This window comes from Condylura cristata, unplaced genomic scaffold, assembly GCF_000260355.1.
Source record: "Condylura cristata isolate star-nosed mole 26May11 unplaced genomic scaffold, ConCri1.0 scaffold00009, whole genome shotgun sequence".
Lineage (NCBI taxonomy): Eukaryota > Metazoa > Chordata > Mammalia > Eulipotyphla > Talpidae > Condylura > Condylura cristata.
In genome coordinates this window covers 54,908,267-54,925,917 of record NW_004567110.1, presented here as the reverse complement: position 1 = coordinate 54,925,917, position 17,651 = coordinate 54,908,267, and positions in this window count along the sequence as shown.

Here is a 17,651-nt window from a genome sequence, read left to right as displayed (position 1 = left end):
TACAGGCCAGAGGCTCAGGGGTGGTGAGAGGCTTCACCAGAGACAGAGTGGGGAAAAGAACAGGCAGATCGACAAAGTACACTGCTGAGGGGAGCAGTGGGCGGGTCAGGAGAGGTCTGCCACACCATGTGGTCACCTCCTGGGCAGGCAGGTGCTTTAACCCACTGCGCCACCAGGTAGGGCCCAGTAGTTTATATTTTTATAGAGAGCATCAGTATATTTCCATGTGTTATAGTCAGTTACATATTGATCTGAGAGATGTAGTTAGACATAAGGTCTAAACAGTTTCAAGTGACTTAATATAAGAAGATTATTTCAAAATGTTTTACTATTTCCTATATTTTAGGTGGGTTGTTTTCTGGTGTACCAGTTATATTGATAAGGACTAGAATTCCATTTCTAACAAAAAAAATATTAATGGACAACATTTTCTTGCTTGGCAAAAAAATAATACATAAAGTATGTATACGGAGAAACATTTTAAAAAAGATTTTTGTTTCATTTTCATTAGCATTTCCTTGATATGATTAACTTTAAAAATCAGATTCAGAGAGTATAGTTTCTCTAAAAAAATAACTTTAAAAGCAAAGTGATTTGACCAAAATTGTTGCTGTTCTATTACATAGAACAGCAGGTCACCCCTCAATCCCTCAGGTTTATCTTCAAGAGGCACAGTGCCATACATTTTTGGGCAGGCACTATGGAAAATTCAAGATTCTATAATAAACAGCACTGATGGGGAGAATCTCTGGGGCAGAAAGTAAATTCCTTAATATAGAGTTGAGTCATATAATTACCTTATTGAAATTTGTCTACATGCTAGAATGATTAAAAAGCATAATCATTTGTATGCAAATGCCAAAGGCATAGAAAAGAAGATGAGAGAACATTTTTGAGGATTGGGGGATTTGTGAATTGTGTATTAATCCCTTTTCACATATTCTTTTAAATTATATTTTTCTTATATTGAACTTGGGTTTATTGACAGACATAAATCAATACATAGACTGAAAAGATGGAGTTCTTTAAAATCATAAATTAGCTAGTTATAATCACGGTGATATGAAGATTCTAGATGCTATATTTTTACATTATTGAATCATCTTTCTTCAAAAAAATTATTTAATGTTCCAGGAATGATGAGACACAGCAAAAGCAAATCCAAAAATGAACAATGTAGCAATCCAGGTCTACATCAAGAAACAAGAAAGGTTTCAAATAACCTTATCACTTACCTTGAAGAACTAGAAAAAGATAAACCAATGAAACTGAACCCCAGTAGAAGAAAAGAAACGATAAAAATTAGAGGAGAAAGCAAATAAATGGAAATCAAAGAGATAATCCAAAAGATTAATGAAACCAAATGCTAGTTCTTTGAAAAAAAAAAATATCAACAAAAACCTGTAACTCAGATCACAAAGGGAAAAAAAGGGAGAAAAATCAAATGACCAGAATCAAAAATAGAAAAGAAGTTGTAACAGAGAGGTCAAATTCAAAGCATCATATGAGATTACTATGAACATTTGTACACCAGTAAATGGAATAATCTAGATGAGATAGGAAATTCTTAGAAATACACAACCATCTGACTAAATCAAAAAGAAATGAAAGCCCTGAACAGTCTAATGATAAGCAAGCTAGTTGAAAAGGCAATGAAAAGTCGCTCCCAAACCAAAAAATCTAGGAGCAGTTTCATTAGTGAGTTCTACCGAACCCTCAAAGAATAGTTACTAGCTGTCTTTCTCAAACTCTTTCAAAATACTGATGAAGAGGAATGCTTCCAAACGTGTTTTATGAAGACAACATTACCCTAATCCCAAGACCAGATGAAGACACTGAAGAAAAAGAGAACTAAAGGTCCCTTTCTCTGTTGAACATATATACAAAAATCCTAGTAAACTGAAGTCGAGACCTGCCAAATACTTCACATATACATACTGATAAATATGTTATTATGGACAACAAATAAATGAGTTTTTTTATAGCTTGTATATTCAGAATAGTTTATATTCATAATTTTAGGCACATAATGTATATCACACACACACACATATGTATATATTTTTTCTTTCTCACTCTTCTGATACTTTTGTTCTGTGAGGACATAAACTTTGGATTAAATTACTTTTTTGTCATTAATCAAATATGTCTTCACCTCATATATAGTTTTTAGTGGCAGTTTGCTTGTATTCAGAAACAGGACTAGAATAGATTTGCAATGAGATTTTTTGGGTACTAGCAGCTGCTTGGAACATATCTAATTTGAATTTTTCATTTACACAGCTGGTTTGATTTGCTCTGAGGTATTATTGCAAAAAGGATGGAAGAAGCACATGTTATACTAAGCTCAAGTCTCATTTAAACATTTTATCTTCCAAATGCTGAACAATAATTGACCCTTTCAATGTTCAGATTCATATTTATTCCTGGAATTATAAAAATTCCCATTTTTTATAGAAGTCACAAAAAGTAAAATATTTTTAAATCAAATAATTATAATAACTAATTCAGAACCTTCCTGGTGGCATATGGGCTAAGTCTCTGCTCTATCATGCTATCACCTCTACAGCCTGAGCTCAATCTCAGGCCAGGGAGCTAATCCGTGTACAGTGCAACAGACCTCTCCTGTCTCGCCTCTGCTCCTCTCAGCAGTGTATTTCTGCCTGTTCTGCTTCCCACTCTGTCTCTGGTGAATCCTCTCATCCTCGTACCACTGGCCTACACCCCAGCTCTTCTATGCAAAAATAAATTAAATTATAAAGAGAAAAAAAATGAGGCTTTAAAAATAAATAATTATATTAACTAATGAATTGAAAGTGGAACTAAATTTATGAATTTAATTTTCCTTAAATAATTCTAAAAGCTGAGTTAAGTACACAAGTAAAGCATATTTATCAGTATTCCCTTAGCTTAAAATATTATCAATATTTATTTCTAGTTCTTGATATTTATTTTTATGTCCTTGACTCAAAAAAAGTCAGGCACAATGACCTCAAATTTTGTTCTATTTTAAAATTTTAGAAGACATATAACCACATAAATTTTATGTTTGGTGATGAGCATTTTTTTAATAACATCTATTATAAAATTCCTAGAGAAAAATATAGTAATAGTAATATGCATAGATATACATATGCATAGATCAACATATTATATAGAATATTTTATATTAATTTTAAGACTAAAAACTATTGCAAAGAGGAATAGTCTGAGGTACTCAATCATCTCTTTGGGCATCATATTTTTATCTTGTTTCATTTTAGGAATATTAAATATATTTTTTGTAAAAGGTTGAAGAGTTGGAATATTATACCTCTAACATATATATTACTATAAACAGCCAAAATTATAAAAAGAATCATAAAATTCTACATAAAATTTTCTCATTAACATAAAATATAATATAAAAATCTTTGTCACAATCCACTAGCTCAACATAGTGACTCCTGCTGTCTCTCCAACCACGTCTTGCTACTCTCCCCGCTTCTCTCCATTCATGTCCAGATTGGGTGTTTCTCATTTAAGGGCTTTCATGCTTGCTCTTCCCTACCTGAGAAGCTTTCCACCCAATTTAATCTGGTTACATCTTCATCTTTCAGGTCTTATCTAATACATACTTTTCCTAAGGAGTGCTTTTCTTTTCTTTTTATTTAAAAGATGTATTTATTTATGCATACAAGAGCTGAGGTACAGGCCAGAGGTGTGGGGTGGTGAGAGGATTCACCAGAGACAGAGTGGGGAGCAGAACAGGCAGATCTACTGAAATACACTGCTGACAATAGCAGCAGGAGTGTCAGGAGAGGTCTGCCAGGCCATGTGGGTCAGCTCCCTGGCTGGGGATCAAACTTGTGCTGCAGTGGTTGTAGACAGCTACACAGTGCTGCACTTAACCCATTGCACCATCAGGGAGGGCTTAAAGAGTTCTTTGTATATCCTCAACCTAAAGTGAAGCTTCCTTTTTATGGTCTTCATATTCTGTACCTTGTCTCTAGTAAATTTATTAGAATGTGAAAGTGTGTATTATTTGTGCATTATTCGTTTAAAATCTCTTCCAATACTATGAATGTTATAGCTGTCTTAATTTATCTTAGCCTGGCTGCCAGCATTTGGCTAAAATAAATTCACTAAAAAGTGAATTTAAGTGGCGCAAAAAAATTCGCTTAATTTAAAAATATGTTGGTTTAAAAAAAAACTCTTCTAGAGTTTTAGAAAAAAAAAATACAAAACTCCTACATTCCCCATAAGACATTGCTGATTCCCAATGGAAACAACAGGCAAACCCTTAGCAAACCACAAGAGTGAGCTTTGTGATTTGCATTGACATTGAATAATTATTCCCTTTTTTAGTGATTTACCATACCCTTCGAAGATGGGGTGGGAAAGTTGGAGGCAAAAGATTGGCATCAAGATATGGAGTGCCCGGAGTGTGAAGACAGAAGTTTAGCCAGGTGGGGAAAGGTGTGCATCTTTGCATACATATAGTGCCCTCTGGCATACGATCCAGAAGGTCAGATACATAATGAACAGAGGATGTGTCAGGCTTTTGGATATGGACAAAGCAGGACTTTGATTTTTAGGCAATATAGGAGAATTATTTAAAGAATAATTTAAAATAGATCTTAGCCATAAATAGTGGCTGGTTTAGGTGGTACAAGAGGTTAAGTTTCATCACTGTCAAGCTATGGCCAGCCATTGTGGCTTGAGTTAGGGAGCTGACCCACATGGCACAGCAGACCTCTCCTGTCTTGCCCACTGCTCCCCTCAGCAGTGTATTTCAAAATCTGCCTGTTCTGCTCCCCACTCAGTCTCTGGTGAATACACTCACCTCTGAACCAACACCCCCTTCCCCACACATCTGGCCTACACCCCATTTCTTGTATGCATAAATAAACAAAAAGAAAACTTTATTTTAAAAAAGATTGACTCATGATTACTTGTTCTTTCTCTCTCTCTCTCTCTCTTTTTTTCCCAACAAATATTGTTGCACTCCTACAACATACCTGCAACAGGTATGTTTATTTTTATGCCCCAAAAGCTGGCAACACAAAGAGACCTTCCTATGGTTCCTCTCTCCAAAGATTTCACTAGTATAATGGACCATATAGGTGAATTGGAGAAGGGAATGCAGGCCATTAAGAAAAATTTTTCAGCAGCACAATTGAGAAAACTGCCGCTAAGCTAGTGGCAATGGGGTAAGGAATGGAACATTTGGGTTGAGTCTGAGATATAAGTCACTGAAAAGATGATGTTATTTTACATGCAAAAGAAGAGAAATTGTTTAACAACTCAGTCATTCTATTAACACAAAAAGCATCTTGCAAGTATAGGTGTCAGAAAAATAAATTGGGTTAAGACTGGAATTTTGAGATCTTTCAGATATCTAAAAGGGAGTTAGAACAAGGAATTTTGGTTGGATTAAGGAATGAATGAGTGACAGTATAATTTATCATCCAAAGTGGGACCCCTTGCCAATGCTTAGACAGTTTAATGCATATGCAAAGACAACAAATGTAAATTGCAGCTATCTCCAGCAAGCCAGCATGGATGGTAACACTTTTATTATAGTCATCGACGTCATATCTATAGTTGACTTTGTGAAATGGTACAACTTTTTGGTGGAGAAAGAAAAACAGATGAGTAACAACCTACCCAGTGAAATATTTCATTAAGTTGTGGTTCTGGAGAAATTAGGTTACATCCTGGGAAGTTTCCCAAAGATGTATAAGAAATTTTATTAAAATGAGAGTTAAATATTCCATTTAATATCTAGATATCTATTTTATATTTATCATTTTGCCACAAAAAGTTTGGAGTAGGAGAAAGGATAGATAAAGAAACCACAATATCTCTTTATTTAACTTTAATTATTTTTTACTGAAGCACCTTCTTGTCAGTGATGTTGGAAGTGTAAAATCACCTTTCAGATATAGTCACCATAGTCCCTCCACCATGAAAGCACCATAGTCTACCACAGTCCGTTGTGCCCCGCCCCTCTTTGCTTGCTCTCATCCCCTCCCACGCCCACCCCTGCCTTCACCTGTTCCCCCCCAAACCCATATTCTGGATGTCTCTTTGGTTAGCTTTGAAAGATTAGTTTCAAAATATGCCTCTGTCTGACCCTTTGCTTGCTTTCTCTTATTCTATATATAAATGACACCATCCAGGATTTACCTTTCTTCTTCTGGCTTATATTGCTTACCATGATCCCTCCAGTGCTATTCAAGTTGCCACAAATGACATAGGTTTATCCCTTTTGATTACTGATCATTATCCCATTGTATATAGGTATATAGATATAGATATATAGATATATAGATATACAGATATACTCCCATCACTGTTAGTCCTATAAATTCTTACATAGCTTCAATGAGTGAGATCCAATGAGAAAATAAGTAGTTTCTGTGAAACAAACACAGAAGAGGACTTAATTTATATATATTCACCACATCTTCTTGACCCATTCCTCTGTCATTGGATCCTAGGCTGTTTCTATAGTTTGGCTATAGTAAATAGAGTCTCAATAAACATAAGAGATGCAAGATTCCTTTCAAATCAGTGATTTATTTTTTATTCTTTGGTTATCTTTGTGTCTTTTTTTTTAACAATAGTTTAAAAATCTTGTAGTGTCTAGGTCTTTTTCTCCTCCTTTGTTAGTTTCTTCCAATGTATTTAAATAAATTGTTTTGATTTGATTGTAAATAGGATCATTTTCTTAATTTCTTCCTCACCTAGATCATTGCTTACATACAGGGATGCCACTAATTTTTATATTGATACTGTAACTTGCCACTTTGCTGAATTGCTTTATTATTATAGTCTTTCATTGGAATCTTTATGGTTCTCTATGTATGCTATCATGTCATCTGCAAATTATGATAGCTTTGCTTCTTCTTTCCTGCTTTGGATCCACTTTATATCTTTCTCCTGCCTGATTGATCTAGCTACTACTTCCAATAGTAATGTAGAGAGTGGACTCTGTCATTTTGTACCCAGGCTTAGTGAAAAAGCTTAGGTTTTCACCACTCTTCTTAAAAATATATATTTTTTAATTTTATGTATTTTTTTACATTATTCTTCATTTTGTACATTTTTTTCAGCTCAGTTGTAAGTCCTATGGACTTCCCACCACCACTTCACCCATGTGCCATCACCATAGTTAAAATCTCTACTTTTTAACATATTAGGCAGAATGGGAGAGGATGTGTCCATGTTCTGAGAAGCAGGCACAGTGTGGATAGGATAGGACAAAGCAACAATCAGTGACTGGACCTGCTTTTCACATAAGAGGAGTTAATTTGGTAAAGAAATAGCAAGGATCAATAATAATGTGTTTGTTTCAGAAACTACTTATTTTCTCATTGGATCTCATTCATTGAACATATGTAAGAATTTATGGGGCCAACAGTGATGGGAGTATGAACAAAATCATACAGCTAGAAAGCAGGGCTTGAGACACAACCATACATGTTTACTTACTTCATATCCTGTAAATTTTTGTCATCTAAAAATAAAATTTTGTCAGGAAAAACACTACCTACTTCTAAAGGTTTTGCCATGATATGGAGCCAAGTCTTACTAGTTTGCAAGAATTGTTATATGTAGAAGAATTATTTTATATATTTTTTTATTTCTATGCTCAAAAATTTTACTTCATTTTGAATCCATCTTATAGAAATATGCAATCTACTATAACATATAATAGAGTTAATAGAGTTATAAGAGTTAATGTATATTTGACTAGTTATATATAATTATTATGTATGTATATGTATGCAATGGCTTCTTTTTTTAAAAGATTTGTTTATTTTATGTGCACAGAACCGGGGTACAGGACAGAGGTGTGGTTGGTGAGAGGATTCACCAGAGACAGAGTGGAGAGCAGAACAGGCAGATTGACAAAGTACACTGCGGAGGGGAGCAGCAGGCAGGTCAGGAGAAGTCTGCTTCACCATGTGGGTCAGCTCTCTGGCTGGGGATTGAACTCGTGCTGCATGGGCTTCAGAGAGCTTCATAATGCAGTGATTAAACCCGTTATGCCATGAGGGAGCGCCCATGCAATGGCTTCTTTATAACTCTTCCTAACTATACAGTCTGTGGTATAAACTCAGTTGCTTGAAATTATCCTTGCTTGATATATTCATATGGGGAAATTCTACAAATGAGGACAGCACTCCAGCCTTCAACTCCAATATCTGGTTATTAAATATGTATCATAAATAGTATCAATCATTTTATATTGATAATAAGAATTCATTAGTGTTATACTTTATATTAATTACAATAAAAAAGCAGGTTTTTATATGAATTGGTAACTGTAACTTATGGTGGACAGAATACCAAAATGCTTGAGGGCCCCTTTTACTAGTAAACTCTCCAGAGTACCACCACCATATTGACATTTATTGCAACATTGCGCAAAGCCACTGTTTAGGAGCTGCCTGACTACTTACTTTAACTGAAAGCATTTTTTTTTTTAAAGATTTATTTATTTATTCATACAGAACTGGGGTACAGGCCAGAGGCTCAGGGGCGGTGAGAGGCTTCACCAGGGACAGAGTGGGGAGCAGAACAGGCAGATCGATGAAGTACACTGCTGAGGGGAGCAGCGGGCGGGTCAGGAGAGGTCTGGCTCGCCATGTGGTCTCCTCCGGGGCAGGCGGGAATCGAACTCATGGGGAAGTGGCTTCAGATTCTCAGTGCTGTGCTTTAACCCGCTGCGCCACCAGGGAGGGCCCTGAAAGCATTTTTTAAGCCAATATTTCTCTGAGAAAAAAATTCACTTTAATAATCATATGTTAAGCCAGAAAACCAGAATCTTAGCTTGGACACTGCTATGTTTTAGGAAATAGAGATTTTATTCTGTATTCCTAAATAAGCAATAAATCTCAATTTTCGGCAACTGGCTTCTCCCTATAGTAATTGTGCACTCACAGTCTGAGCTCTTTTTGACACAGTGTGTATTATTTTTACACTTGTATTTGTTACCTTATCGTTTCAGAGATTCTTTTTCTTAAAAAATGTGCTAACAGAGAAAACTTATTTATAAAACCCAAACTAATTTGTTTCTAACTACAGTGGTTTTGTTGTGATGTGTTTATGTGCCAGACTTAAATGAACTTGTTATTTAATTTCTCAAACCAATGGATGTAGCCCAGTAACTCTGCAAGAGAACAAAGCCAAGATCATCTGCGCTCCCTAATGTGGACTCTCTAAGAGTTGCTAATCATTTGATTTTGATCGTAATTTTGCATTATATCCTTTTGTTTGTCACTTTAGTGTGCTGGTATAATTCATAGAGACTCCTTTATGAAGATGAATAAGCTAGCAACAATGGAAAAGTTTGATAATACTTTCTTCTGCCTACTGTGAGAGGCTTATAGCAGATTTGCATAAATAAAAGGTGCATTTCATTAATAAACCTTACAGTAGGTTTTGATAGATCAAATTCAGTAGAGCAAAAGAAAAAGTAATTTACATGAGGAACCTGTGCTATATGATTAAGAAAATGATATTTAATATAATATATTAAATACTGCCTTTTGTTTGCAGTTAGTAGACTCCATCCGTCAAGATTTAGAATACCAAATAGAAAGACATGATTTTAGTGGCTCTTTGAAAACAGTGTGTACACTGGGCTGCCCCGATGAAGAGAGCATGTATAAAATTCTATACACTCTTAGTGTATCGTATTACTTCAGCCTTATCTACAGCTAATGTTTGCCGCATTCACAATGGATTGGGCAAAGTTGGTAATTCCTTGTAACTTGTCATAGACTTGCTGAAAGGGTATCAAGTTTTAGGATATAGCAAAGGTCTTAGACAAGAATGCAGCAAAACAAAAGAGTTTAAATATAAAGAATAACTGAAAGTTACTTTTTTGCCAAAAGTATTTTCAGTATTAGAGTTAAAAAGTGTTTGGGAATACTTCAGATAACAAAATCATTTTCTGGATTTTATTTGTAATTGCATAGTTACATATAAAAGGCCTGCAAGCCCAAAGTGGAGACTTACTTCTAGGTAGCATATCCTCCAAAGCACTTCTATAATTAATGGATCTTCTCTATGTATGTAAACATTTCTTAATTGATAGAAAAAGCTAGACACAAATTCATTTATTTGAAAACATATAAACAACCCTGCATCTCTTCTCTCTTTACCTGCCCCTTTCCTCTGAAATTCAGGAATTCAGGAGCTGTCAAGTTGTTTTCCCTTGCTCACTGAATAAATGCCCTATGTATAATGCAGGTAATTAACTTGATACTCCTCTTTCAAATTTCAACCCTATACTCACACCAACTACATTATCTACTACCCAGGAGAAAGTGTCCCTTTGTACTTCCAAAATTATATAGCTTTTTAAAAAGAACTGACAAGTTAACAAAAGTTGAGAAAAAGAAAGTTTCAGATTGAACAATTCATGGATGCTAAAGGAGGAGGCCTAGACAGCTTTGGGCACCAATTCACTGATTCATTCTTTGTCCTTTCAGTCCTCTTCAAGTTAAATGTTTTACACAGTGTTGTGATGAAAGCCTCCTAGAAGAAGCACATTAAAAACAACACTCTGGAGGTACTTAGCAGTGCCCCCTACTGAGAGGGAGCTGTAGGAAGTAGGTCAGATGCCTTCTATTGTGAAGTCCATTTTGTGTTGCTAAGGGAAAAATAGCACTGAGATATGAGTCATCTAGAATACTGAAATATTAGATAACCAGAATCTGTTTTTTAACTTGGAAAGCAGCAGGATGTTTATCAGAAAAATTAATAGGAAGCTACTTCTGCAAATTGCACAGGAAACTTCTAAAATTTTGATTTAAGGAAACATTTTTGTATAAGTAGATTTATGCTCATATTTTCAGGTAAATCAGCAACCTGCCATTTATTTCACATATAACCACAGTTAAGAATTGTTCAGGTTGGTGGGTGAGAATAGGTGGAGGAAAATTAGAAAATAATTCTACAAATGAAATGATCTGATAGAAACTATATAACCTGGCCTTTTTTTTTCCTATCTGATTAGACAATGAAGAAATAAAAACATAAAAACATTAAATAATGAATTTAAAGTCTGTAAGATTGACATATATTTTGATTGACATTAGAAGTCTATTCCTGTTTATTTAATTCTGAACTACCATTATTTTGATATTACTTTAATAGAAAAGGAAAACACATACCATCATCTTGTCAAGCTACACAGAGAAATGGATCTGATTTCCTACTGGGAAATGATAAGCAAATCTACTTTCCTGTTGGGATTAAAATCTGAACTGTACTTCATTTCCTACTGGCACTAGACTGTGCCTCTGTGATGCTGTTAGTGTAGAAAAAGTGAGATTGTTCATATAATCAGAGTCATGATTGCGAAAATTATCTGTGTGGGAAAAGAATGCAATGGGCAGCTTACGTTATAGGAATATAGGATAATCAAATGCATGTGTTAGATATTTAGCTATGTTTTGAGAGCAAATTCTTGAATATACATAACTAGCATGAACTTTTCTTTAGATGTTTAATCTTTTACGACTATGTCATTTTTTCTTGATTATATACCCAATGTATTTTAAATACTCATTTTATTGAAATCTGGGTTTACATATTTTTGGTTAAATGAAATTATATGTATATAAATTATATATATCAGAAATAGAAGATGAGAAGACTTTAGAATTTGTGATTTGCAGAGCAAAGTGTGGCCTAGAATGCATCTTAAATAGAGAAACCCCCTCCAAGTATTAGAACTTTTTTCTGTGGAATTTTTTAAGAGGAAATATGCATTATTGTATAAGAAAGGGATCACCATGCAGTATTATATAAGAAAGGGATCACCATGCAGATCTGAGATCATTGATGACATCAAAGCTTTCCTGTGATAGACAGGTGCTTTCAGAATAGTCATCATTCCCCTCTCTGCTTCATATGATGCAGTTCAGTTCACTTAATTTTCAATCACTTTTTTTTTTCTTCCTAACATAAGCACTGGTCAAGTCCTCTGGTAGCTGGAAACACAACCAGGAAAGGGATCTCTGTCATAGAATAATGGCCTCAGTGGAAAAGACAAAATAAAAATAAAATTAAATATCTAATGAATCTTTAATAAAACATCATAAAGTCCTTAAACATGTATTTCAGTGTTTCACAGAGTAGAATAATTTCTTTTCCTATGATTTCCATTTAATGTTTGCAGAAATACATTCTTTTCCTCACAGTGATTATAAGAGCATGAAATCAGATATAAAACATCTCATTGATGCATTTAAAAAATAGTCCTGTAAGCCTACTATATGTTAGGTACCTACTAGGCTCTAGGATGCGGTGGAGATTAGACACTAATCCCATAAATATTATAACCTTGGAGAGAATCCAGACAATAAAATATAGATGTGCAATGCCATAGGCATACGCTAAAGAAAGACAAAGTTTCAGGAAGTGTAAAAGTCTTCAGAATGGAAGAACCTTGATGTCAAAGGAGTAGTAAAAATGCTGTTGAGGCTAAGAGAGAGCAATAAAATTTATTTTAAGATGAGTTCAGAGGAACTGACCCAAATTAAATCATGAGGATTTGGATTATAAAGGTCTTTTGATTCAGTATCAGAATCAAAAGGAAGCCGCTGAAAACTGTAGACTAGAAAGAACATATTAAACTTACATTAAAAATAAAAGTATCTCAAAAAATAAAAAATAAAAATAAAAGTATCTCATTGCTATGGAAATGTATAAATATGAGTGTTGGCAAGGAGGGGTAAGGAGAGATGGAAGTCAAGGTTAGAGGAAAGAAAACCAGGAAGGAGGTGGTGGTGTAGACTAGGAGACAGAGACAGAGTGGCAAGGAAAATGTTAGTTGTCAGTCGTGTGTGTGTGTGTGTGTGTGTGTGTGTGTGTGTGTGTGTGTCCCGAGAAGAGCTGATTAAGAGTTGCTTATTGAATGTTAGGGAAGTAATGACTTGTAGGTATAAGTAAATCTTACAAGGGTGAACGGAGTTATTATTTGTAGAAACAGCATGTTGAGGAAGAGGAGCACTTTTGGAAGAGCTTCAAATGGGCTTGTCAAGTTTGAAACGCCCACTAGAGAAGTAGACAGATTGTTCAGAGGAGTCTAGTTGGAGACATAAATTTGGTAAAAATCATACTGTATATTGCTTTTACATGCATGAAACAAGGCAAGATCTTCTAGGAAATAAGCTCAGGCAAAGAAAAGAACTGATGATAGAGCAGTGAATCCCAAGTGAAAAGAAAAGACAACAATGAGGAATGAGAAGGCCCAGGAAGGTGTGGTGAGTATGAAGAGGTTATTGTGTTCTGAAATATAAATAAATACATAATTTCAGGCAGGAAATAGTGATCTCTAGATCACATGTTTCTGAGAAGTTGAGTGCAATGACCTTGTGTCTTTGACAATTAAGTTTACGCTTTGGAGACATGGACAAATTAGAGGGGAGTTGATTTGAAGAGAGAACTCAAAATGAGGACAGAGGGCTGGAACTGAGGATGAGGGGGAAGGATCCTTACAAAAGCATTTTGATTTTATTTATTTTTTTAAAAAGATTTATTTATTTATGCTTACAGAACTGGGGTACAGGCCAGAGGTGTGGTGGTTGAGAGGATTCATCAGAGACAGTGTGGGGAGCAGAATACGCAGATCACGAAGTACACTGCTGAGGGGAGCAGCAGGGGAGACAGAAGAAGTCTGCCATGCTATGTGGGTCACCGCCGGGGCAGGGGATCAAACTCATGCTGTAATGGCTTCAGAGGGCTTCATAATGATGTGCTTTAACCTTGTGCCACCAGGGAGAACCAGCATTTTATTTTTATAGAAATAATTATATTAGGTTTGCTTATGGTCATGAACTAGTAAAGAATGATAAAATGGCTGAGGTCCCTGAGTAGATGAGCTCTAACTCACACTTTAGTGGTGGACCTCAAATAGAAATAGACATACTTTCATCATTGCAAGAGAAAAATTCGCAGTCAAATAGGCACAGGTATAAATTGGTAGACTCCTTGGTGAGTGGCAAGTTGATTCTTTTCCTAATCATTATGATTATTTAAGTGGAATAAGAAATTAAGTCACCATCTAAGAGTGGGAAAAGGAAAAGGGGTAACTTTAAGGAAATAGAGGTATGAAAGAATCATCTCACAAAGGGGAATAATTAATTGAATGGAGAATTATAGTTGAGTTTAGGGGCATTGTTTAAAAACTTTAAGTGGAGCACAGTAAGCTTTCATGTGGGTTTTTATCCTGCCCATTCTGCTTCTCATGGGCAATAATGAGTAGATAGAGATTGTAATTACTCCAAGGGAATGTGATTATAAAGAGTCTTGGACCTAGATTAGAAAAACTTTCTTGAACAGGGTTAGATGGTAAATATTCAGGCTTGCTCCGTAGGCCTTGCAACCTCTGTCACAACACTCAGCTCTGTGTTTTGACACAAAAGCAATCAGGCAATTCATAAACTAGTAGGTGTGACTGCATTCCAATAAAACAGTTAGTGAGCTGAGTTAGCTTGAGTGGCTTAGTTTACTGACTAATGGCCTAGTGACTTACAGATGCAGGCAAGCCACCTATCATAGTGGTAGACCATGGACTAGATTCTGGGCATTGCAGAGGTGGACACATGAGGATGTGCAAATATGACTTGAGGCTCTAGATGGGGTTAGTGAACTTACAACATAGGAATGCTAATGAAAATGACTGGAAAGAGGGAAGTTAGTATTTAGAATGTCTGCTGCTTGCTAACCAGTTGTTAGAGATTCCTTTATTGGACAGGAGCCAGGACAGGAACCTGGAATTTTTCATTCCGGGCTGTCTTTAGATATTCTGAGGTTGAGTCTTTGTGAAAGTCTTTGTGCAGAAGCGCAGCAACTTGTACTGAACTAAACTGAGTACTTATTACTTAATGTTAAAATCTACAAGGTTATTAGAGTTCAGAAGAAAAAAAAATAACTACTAGTAATTTTCCTAGCAATCTGTAGCCATACCTACCAATGAAAGAGGCAATATGCTCAAACATAGCTTATTTTATATTATGGAATTGAATAATCTAAAGGAATAAACTCAGCTGTGCTAAATGTAATTAACTTCTTCAAAGTAGCTTTTATAAACTTACAATTTTTCCCCCAAATAATTCCTTATCATACAATAAATGAGCATGACATGAAAACAATTTGAAGCAATATTTTAAAAATACTAAAGTTAGGTCTAATTTAAAAGGATTGTCAAAATCAACGTTAGAAAATGATGTTTCTAACAGAGATAATTGTTTGTGTCTCCAATGGCCTGTGGTGCTTCAGGCATTATTATCTCTGTAGTTTTATCACAATCACCTATTTAAATTGAAGCCATTCTGTATCCTTGTATAAACAAAATCGCTCCCTTAGTAGATTTAAAATTTTCATCTTTCCTTCTATATATTGCTTAACACAACTAGGCACCACTGGCAACTAACAAGTAGAGACACTATTTCAGTCCTTAGATAAAACATTGCATCAAAAATAAATTCCATATTGTATTCTTTTTGTACAACTTAAAATACACTTGTGACTTTCAGCACCTTGGAACAGAGGAAAAACATCTCTTTCTAGAAGTTGTAAGATGCAAGTGATATCTTGAAAGATGTGTTATTTTTAAAAAACAGTGACAAATGCATTATTTTCACATTGAACACAATAATGATCCTTGATACACCCCCCACAGTAGTGGGAAAGGCAAAGCCTAAACATTGCTGGTTTGATATCACTGGTTATGATGTCTAGAATGAGCGTGTTCCCTCCAGGCTAATAGTGCATCATAATGACAACCCAATGGAAACAGAATTCTTACCTTCAGGATTAATGTATATCTAAAGGTGTGTAATCACCTTTTGTTTTCTTCTCTTAGGCAATGTAGACCCTAACTATACAGTTCATTCTCTACTCAGTAACTGTAATAATACTCAGCACATATGTAATCGACACACATGCCTTTTGTTATTTCAACCTTCATTTTATTTTATGATTTATTTTATCCTAACCCTGTCAGTGTCATTACTTTTATGTTCTAATTACTAAAAATACATCTCTAGATAGAAATATGCCAAATAAAATAAACTACATTTTTTCATTGTACATGAACTTGCTAACATTTTGGTCTCTGTTGACCTCATGTCATAAGTTTGATTTAAAACACACATATGCAGGCCCTCCCTGGTGGCACAGTGGGTTAAAGCAGAGCACTAAGAAGCTAACACCACTCCAGCATGAGTTCGATCCCTGCACCGGAGGTGATCCACATGGCACAACAGACCTCTCCTGACACACCCACTGCTCCCTTCTGCAGTGTACTTTGTCAATCTGCCTGTTCTGCTCCCCACTCTGTCTCTGGTGAATCCTCTCACCATCCCTGCACCTCTGGTCTGTACCCCAGTTCTGTATGCATAAATAAATAAATCTTTTTTTAAAAAAAAGCACACACATATGTATACACACAATTAGTACAAATTGAAAGTTACACAAATTGAATTTTTTCCCTGATTTCTAAATGCATGGATAGCCAACTTCCATAGTAAATTCACACAGCATAATCCAGTCAGTCAAAAAAAGTTGGTATTAGCAAATTAAAAATGATGCTATTTGCTTCTCATTATATGAATATCACATAAACATTTCTAATTGATGCATAATTTTTAAAATCTGTGCATGAAATCTCTGTCATGTTTGTTGAGTGCCATTCTCATCTGAATCATATCAAAAAAGTCTAAAAATAAGTCAGAAATGAAAAGCAACCTAGTGATAAGGCTGCCTAAGGGTCTTGCTACAAAATAGTTGCCATTCTGATATGAATGTCTAAAGAGATTCACAGGAATTATAGGATTCCTTTTGAACCAGAAGAAGGTGGGCAGCCAAAAAAATCCACTTGCCTACTTGGTAGCAGCCCATGAAGCCACAAGACCAAGAATCTTCTGGATGGTCTATCCATTTGAAATGGTCCAGAGTATATAGAGGAAGATGAGAAAGCAATTTGTGGTGTCAGCCCTAGGAGATTTCTTTCGATTATGAAAGGGGAGTTAAAGGGAACTTTGCCACCATTCTACCATTGAATATGAAGTTGAACATGATCATCGATGCAGTAAAACAATAGCCAAATTGCAAACATGAATTTCATTCGAACCATTGATGGATCCCTGTTGTTATTCTTCAGCTTCTTTTCTTGCCTCTTTGGTTATCAACTAGCAGACTCTTATCATTTCATTCTTCTTTTCCATTTTTTAAAACCAGATCTTCCATTTCCACCTTTAGTCTCTATATTAGGTTATTCTGTCAACCATAACCTACGTTGTAACCTCAGCAAGAAGAGCCATACGCACAGGAATCAATATGATGAGTAACATGTCCCTGAGCATGATGCTCACCTCACAATCCTCTCTCTGCCCTCCCACCTGAGACAGGAAAGTGCTCCAAAGCCAGGAATAAAGGAATACAACATCCCTCAAGTAATCACCACCATCAAGTAACCAAGAGTACTTTAAAAGATTGATTGATCTGGCCCTCCCTGGTGGCGCAGCGGGTTAAAGCACAGCACTGAGAAGCTAAAGCCACTTCCGCATGAGTTCGATTCCCGCCTGCCTCGGAGGAGACCACATGGCGTGGCAGACCTCTCCTGACCCGCCCGCTGCTCC